We start from the raw sequence: 6,939 nt of genomic DNA on the forward strand, positions 1-6,939 counted from the left end.
TCTTTCCATCACTAACCACACTAATATTGGTTGAAATTTAAAAAGACAATCTGCCTTGCCGCTGATTCACCGACGCCACTAGGTCATATTATAATTAATTCAGCTGACACTATTGATATTATACATTTAACTGTCGCACGATGTTATTAGTTGACAAACACGTCTGCCCAGATTGAAGTGTGTAAGGTGACCAACTGAAGGTGACTAACCCAAACACACAACGAATTGAATTACAGTCTAACATAAGTAATTATGAGGTTGTGATTAAAACGTATTTTATTTTTTGATATAAAGAAACATGCAAAGACATGAGCTTATATGACAGTGCAACGCCATATTATATGTTGTAGAGGTGGAAGGGATGATGATGTGGTAGTAGTGGTGGCTGTAGCAGTAGTGTTAGGAATGATGGAGGTTTTTTTACGAATAAAACCTCAAATTTCAGGAACAATAAGTTGCGCAATATAATAGTAATGTTTTAAAATAGTCATCCATCTTATACTTACCTTACCCGGGTTCCATCTCTTTCCAGAGGTCGGATGTCATGGCCTTCCATCCTTCACGGTCCATTGCAGCCTCGTTACAGTCTGCCATGCGCCGTCCTGTAGCTTCCTTGATGCCATCTGTCCAGGATTTCCTTTGTCTTCCTCTGCCTCTCTTTCCTTCAATTCTTCCCTCCATTATCCTTTTTTCGAGACTATCATGTCTTCGCATATGTCTAATATGTATCCATCTTATACCAAGAGCGTAATATGGTTACAATGATGCTATAGGTTGTTTTAAGTATGTGCAGTTACTAATCTGCTTGCAACAAAAGGGGTATCTTCACTCATGTTTTAATAATATAATATTGCTTGGATAATTAAAGAGTCTCAAGACACATTTTTACTGTATTTGTTTTTATTGACTCTATGAATCCTTGATTTGGCTATGAATTATTATTATTATTATTATTTTATATTTTTTTCACTTAAAATTGATAATTTTTATTGTAAAGTGCCCAGAGCTTGTCGTGTTTTACACGAGAAAGAGCGCTGTATTATTATTATTATTATTATTATTATTATTATTATTATTATTATTATTATTATTATTATTATTATTATTATTATTATAATTATTATTATAGACTGTTTCTACGTTCTCTCACGAGTGAATGGAATGGAATGACCTTCGCCTTTGGGATGGTAGGTCCCCGATTAGAGCTTCTTTGTGTGCGGCGTAAAGTTAGTTTCTTGAAAAAAAAAAAGCTCTTTACTCGCATTCAGGTGTAAAATAAGTACCTTACCGAAAACAGCCATTGCCTTTGCCGAAAAGTTCAAATTTTTATAAGTTAAGCTTCCAATTAAATCTTAATCATTGGGTTCATATCAACATATTATAATAAATATAATAATAAGAATAAATGAGCTTTTATATAGCGCAATATCCACTAAACGGGCTCAAAGCGCTTTACAAGGGGTCCCTGGTCAACAGCAACATTTAACATGTAGGACGAGACATAACGCCTGTTAGGCCATATTACAATTTTTCGGACAAAGACAATGCTGTTTGCGGCCAGGTACTCATTTTACACCTGAGTACGATGAGAATGTGAGTAAAGAGCCTTTTCCAAGGACTCAACTATGCGCCGAGCGCGAGGCTCGAACCCAGGACCTTCCGATCAGAAAGCGAATGTCATACCACTAGACCACATAGCCGCACAATATATTACCTATTATACATATATTACAGTTTTGAGAAGAATGGTCACACACACAAAAAAAAAAAAAACAAAAAAAAAAAACCCACATCCATCCATCTCCTTTCACACTTCCTTTGCCACGGGTTTGCGCGTTGTCTTCACGCGGCGTACGGTTTTACATTGTTTTCTCCACTCTTGTAATCGCAAATTTTGCTTATTAGAATAAACATTTACCAACTGTTCCCAATTAGAAGGTCATACACATTAAACGTGTAAGTCGTGAGTAATTCGTTGTTTACTCTTTGCCTGGCGTTCAATTGCGTGGATAAATATTCAATCTTCATTTGGTGATTTGATCGACCCGTTGATCGGATATTCAAAACTTCAACAACCAGGTGATTATATCTTTTGATACTTAACTTTTGATTTTAGTTTGTTCATATTTTTCATATTGTTTATATTGTTTTTTTGCCATCCGCGTTTATGAGTAATGCTCACTGAACTGTATTAACCTGACTATAAACGTTCATGGATACACACAGTTTTGTGTGTTGGTCCGTTATAATGCTGAAATAATAATAATGCTGAAAACTTATATAGCGCTATAACTCCGAGACACCAGACTCTAAGCGCTTAAATTACAAATTACTTTGGCTGAAACATACTCATTCACACACACAAGCACACACACACACACACACACACACACACACACATATATATATACACACACAACACAACACACAACACAAACCAAACCTATCTTGCTTCTCATACCATCTACTAAAATCGAAACAAATATGTTTTAAGCGAACGTTTAAAAATAGACAAAGATTCTTTTTCACGAATGCTCTGCGGTAAGGCATTCCAAATAGAGGGTCCGAAATGAGAAAAGGATCTCATTCCAGCATTTTTCCGAATTCGAGGGACAACTAGTTTTGTGGAATCACTGGCCGAACGTAAGGGGCGGGGTTTTGAATATCTTTCAATTAGTTCTGAAAGGTAGGAAGGGGAAGTACCTTCAAGACAACGATACACTAAAACACAAGCTTTGAATTTAATTCTTTTCCCAACAGGCAGCCAATGCAGGTCATGAAGTAGTGGTCCGCAGAGTCGCACCTACGCTTCATGAATACTAGTCTGGCAGCGCTGTTTTGGACAATCTGAAGACGTTTCAGATTGTATTGCGAAACGCCAAACAACAGAGCATTACAATTATCCAATTTCGATAGTACGAGGGACACAACCAGGTGCTTGGTCACATCGTCAGATATGAACCGTCTAATGGAAGCAATCTTTTTTAGTTGGAAAAAGAGAGATCTAACCAAATTATTAACCTGATGCTCCATCGACAGTCCAGAGTCTAAGAATGTGCCAAGGTTTTTCACTCTGTCAACAATTTGAATAGAGGCATCCCCCAACTTCAAATCTGTTTCACTTTTCCACTTCCTGTTCCCCACATACAGCACCTCCGTCTTATCATCATTCAGTTTCAGTCTGTTCTCATTCATCCATTTCTTAACACTTTGGATACAATTTTTACTATTGGCTGATACTTCTTGTAAATTTCTCATATTGGAAACGCAGTACAATTGCGTATCATCAGCGTATTGATGGTAAGACAGACCAAAACTTCTGATGATTTTAGACAGAGGGCCAACGTACAAAACAAAAAGAACGGGTCCAAGTACTGAACCCTGGGGAACCCCACAATCAAGAAAGATTTCCTCCGATCTATATTCATCCACCGTAATAATCTGTTTACGATTAAACAAATATGACCTAAACCAATCAAGCGCTGCACCAGACACGCCATAAGTAATTTCAAGACGTTTGAGAAGAAGATTGTGATCAATAGTATCAAAAGCAGACGATAGGTCAAGCAAATTCAGCAAAGAACATGAACCATTGTCTATAACAGAGAGGAGATCATTAACAACCCTAACAAGTGCGGTTTCCGTCGAATGATGTTGCCTATAAGCAGACTGAAATTTTTCTTCAAGACAATTATTTTTAAGATGAGACAGTAATTGTTTCAAAACAAGCTTTTCTAAGATCTTAGAGAGAAAAGGAAGATTAGAGACAGGGCGATAGTTTTTTAAGTTCTCTTTATCGAGATCAGGTTTTTTCAAAAGGGGTTTGACATGAGCAACTTTGTAAATGTCTGGTACAGCACCTGACTGCAACGAATTATTAACAATACATGTAAATGGTGTTAAAATTACATCAATGCATTTTTTTTAAATGGCAGTATTTAAGGGGTCTAAATCACAACTTTTAGTTGGAGACGACATAATGCAATCACATAAGTCAGCTTCAGTAATCTTTGAAAAATGTGTTAATGAATCACCATGAAACGTGTCAAATGTTGTATGGATCGATTCAGACGAGAGTTCTTTCCTGATGGTATCCGTTTTTTCTTTAAAATATTGACCAAAGCGAGTTGGTAGATCTACACGATCGATTAAAGATGGGAGAGCTGGTTGCGTCTGTTGTCCCAGCAGTTCCTTGGTCAAGGCAAAGAATTGTCTCGAACGTCCCACGTTTTTCCCACGTTATACTTCCGGATAGCAATGTTATGAGCTTCTTAGCCAAGCGCATACTATCTATAACAGTAATGACACTACCAACCGCTGACAATAGTAGTAGTAGTAGTAGTAGTAGTAGTAGTAGTAGTAGTAGTAGTAGTAGTAGTAGTAGTAGTAGTAGTAGTAGTAGTAGTAGTAGTAGTAGTATCGTTCGGCTACACTTCTATGTTCAAGGTATCAATCCAGGTTCGGAAGTCATCATCACATTTGTTGATAGTTTCAAATCCCCCTTCCAGTTTTGTCTCTGGGCAATCTAGTACGAGGTGGTTTGCATCTTGTGGTGCTTGGTTGCACTTTGGGCATGTTGGTGATTCTTGGAGCCCCCATTTGTGCATGTTGGCAGCTGTTCTTGTATGTTTTGACCGTAGTCTATTTGCAGCTACCCAGTATTTTCTTGGTTGATCCTGTAGACCTGGGAGACTTTTACAGGGATCTTCAATTAGTTCCCCTCCTGTTGGTTTATTCCTTTTCCATTCCTCGCACCAGGCTTCTTGCGTGTTGTAGTGACAATGACATCAGTTCACATCAGCATTCACCCAGTCGCTCCACATTGCGGAGTAACAGTTCACACACCAAACAGCAACAACTAACTAAACATAGTTTATAAAGTAAACAAAGACAACCCTCCACCAAACACATAGACATGTAAAACACACAAATGTATCAGGTTTCAATATTAACAACAAAGGTGATAGAAACAAAATAAGAATAATGAATGTCAATAGATAGTATGCGGTTGACGAAGAAGCTCATAACATTGCCATCCGGAAGTATAACGGACCAACACACAAAACTGTGTGTATCTATGAACGTTTATAGTCGGGTTAATACAGTTCAGTGAGCATTACTCATAAACGCAGATGGCAAAAAACAATAACAAAGGCCCGAGTGACGTCATCTTCGAACTATCTATAGGATTCACTAGTCTGATGTCACGTCGCCCAGCAACGGCGAGTAGCCTGGTTCTAAACAAAGAAAATGGGTACTTTTTATTCTTCATGCTGGCTAGAACTTTTCACATGTCATGTGATCAGAATGTGTAAAAGTCAAAACATGATCATGATTATAATGTTTTTCCTCTCTGTATACACTTTTATGCTCGTCGGAGAAATATTTCATAAGGGCGTCCGCCTTTGTTCCGATAGTTTAGAGCCAGTTACTAAGTTACCATGCGTCATTACGAGGGAAGTGACGTCATGACTGTTGAAGCGTATTGCCGGAGTCTTATAAGCCACAGAACGAAACTGCAAATTGGAACAATTCATTGAAACTCACACTCCTGACATCATATTTGCCACAGAAACTCGCCTCAATCCATGGTAATTACATATTCAATGAGAATTATTTGAATCCACCGGCTATTTGGTCTAGTGGTATGACACTCGCTTTCGGATCGGAAGGTCCTGGGTTCGAGCCTCGCGCTCGGCGCATAGTTGAGTCCTTGGAAAAGTCTCTTTACTCACATACTCTCACCGTACTCAGGTGTTAAATGAGCACCTGGCCGTTAACAGCGTTGTCTTTGTCCGAAAAAATGTAATATCGCCTAACAGGCGGCACGTCCAGTCCTACATGTTAAATTTTGCTGTTGACCAGGGACCCCTTGTAAAGCGCTTTGAGCACATTTAGTGGATATTGCGCTATATAATAGCTCAATTTTTATTTGTTGTCTTTTTTTTTTATCGTAAAGATCGTAAACTTGAGGACGGCGGGCTGTTGATTGCTACATGCGTCATGTCTGGTCCTTCATGCTTAACGTTGCTGTTAGCTAGCGACCCTTTGTAAAGCGCTTTGAGCTCATTTAATGGATATTGTGCTGGTTAACAAAAAAAAAAGCCCGAGTTTAAGTTCGAACCTACATATTTAAAGGAAAGGCATTTTGTACACAATGTCCTCAATTCACCAATAAAGATTGAGTAGTTAGATCTAATGGATATGGGCAGAAAGTACCCTGTGTTGGACTAGAGTTCTCTCCAGAGAGAAGCATGTAATTGCCTCTGTTTATTTAATTCTACAGAAACTGGAACAGACTTTTGAGCCACGAGCCTCATGACTCTGAAAATGTTTAAAAAAAAATTTGAGCTTTTATATAGCACAATATCCACTTAACGTGCTCAAGGCGCTTTACAAATGGTCCTTGACCGACAGTAACAGTTAACGATAGAACATTACGGCGGTTGTGCGACATTACAATTTTTTCCGACTAAAACAATGCCATTAACGGTCAGGTACTAATTTTCCACCTGACTACTTGAGACAATGTGAGTAAAGAGCCTTTTCCAATGACTCAAATATGCGCCGAGTGAGGCTCGAACCCAGGACCTTTCGGTCCGAAAGTGAATGTCATACCACAAGACCACATAGACACACAAGGACTCTAAGGACTACTTTTGTTCTTCCTTTTGAGGAAAGCAGCGATCTGGTTTTTGTTCATATCTGTTCTAAACCTAAGAGTGTAAGAATACAAGGATGATAGATATTACACGCATAGAACACATATTTTAAAGATAGCGATAGGGGGTATTTGACCGATAAGATCACGACTTTAGATGGTCTTGTTTGCGTCAGGGAGGTTTCCGTTATATAGAGGTAAAATATAGAGAAAAAACCCAAGGATGTCAACAGAGCTGGTCGTTATGTAGCGGTGGTCGTTATATCGAGGTGGTCGCT

General features: G+C 38.5%; 1 protein-coding gene across 1 annotated transcript in view; it reads left to right on the plus strand.

Annotated features, from left to right (window-relative positions):
• The first annotated feature begins 1,844 nt into the window (after window positions 1-1,844).
• LOC144960333 (peptidase inhibitor 16-like) overlaps window positions 1,845-6,939 on the plus strand; it is a 19,070-nt gene continuing 13,975 nt past the window's right edge. The window contains exon 1 of the mRNA XM_078893407.1: window positions 1,845-2,079. The gene's annotated coding sequence lies outside the window, so the exon portion shown is untranslated. The remainder of the gene's footprint in view (window positions 2,080-6,939) is intronic.

Source organism: Berghia stephanieae, chromosome 15 (assembly GCF_034508935.2).
Source record: "Berghia stephanieae isolate SIO BIC M18660-M18661 chromosome 15, UCSD_Bste_1.3, whole genome shotgun sequence".
Classification (NCBI taxonomy): domain Eukaryota; kingdom Metazoa; phylum Mollusca; class Gastropoda; order Nudibranchia; family Aeolidiidae; genus Berghia; species Berghia stephanieae.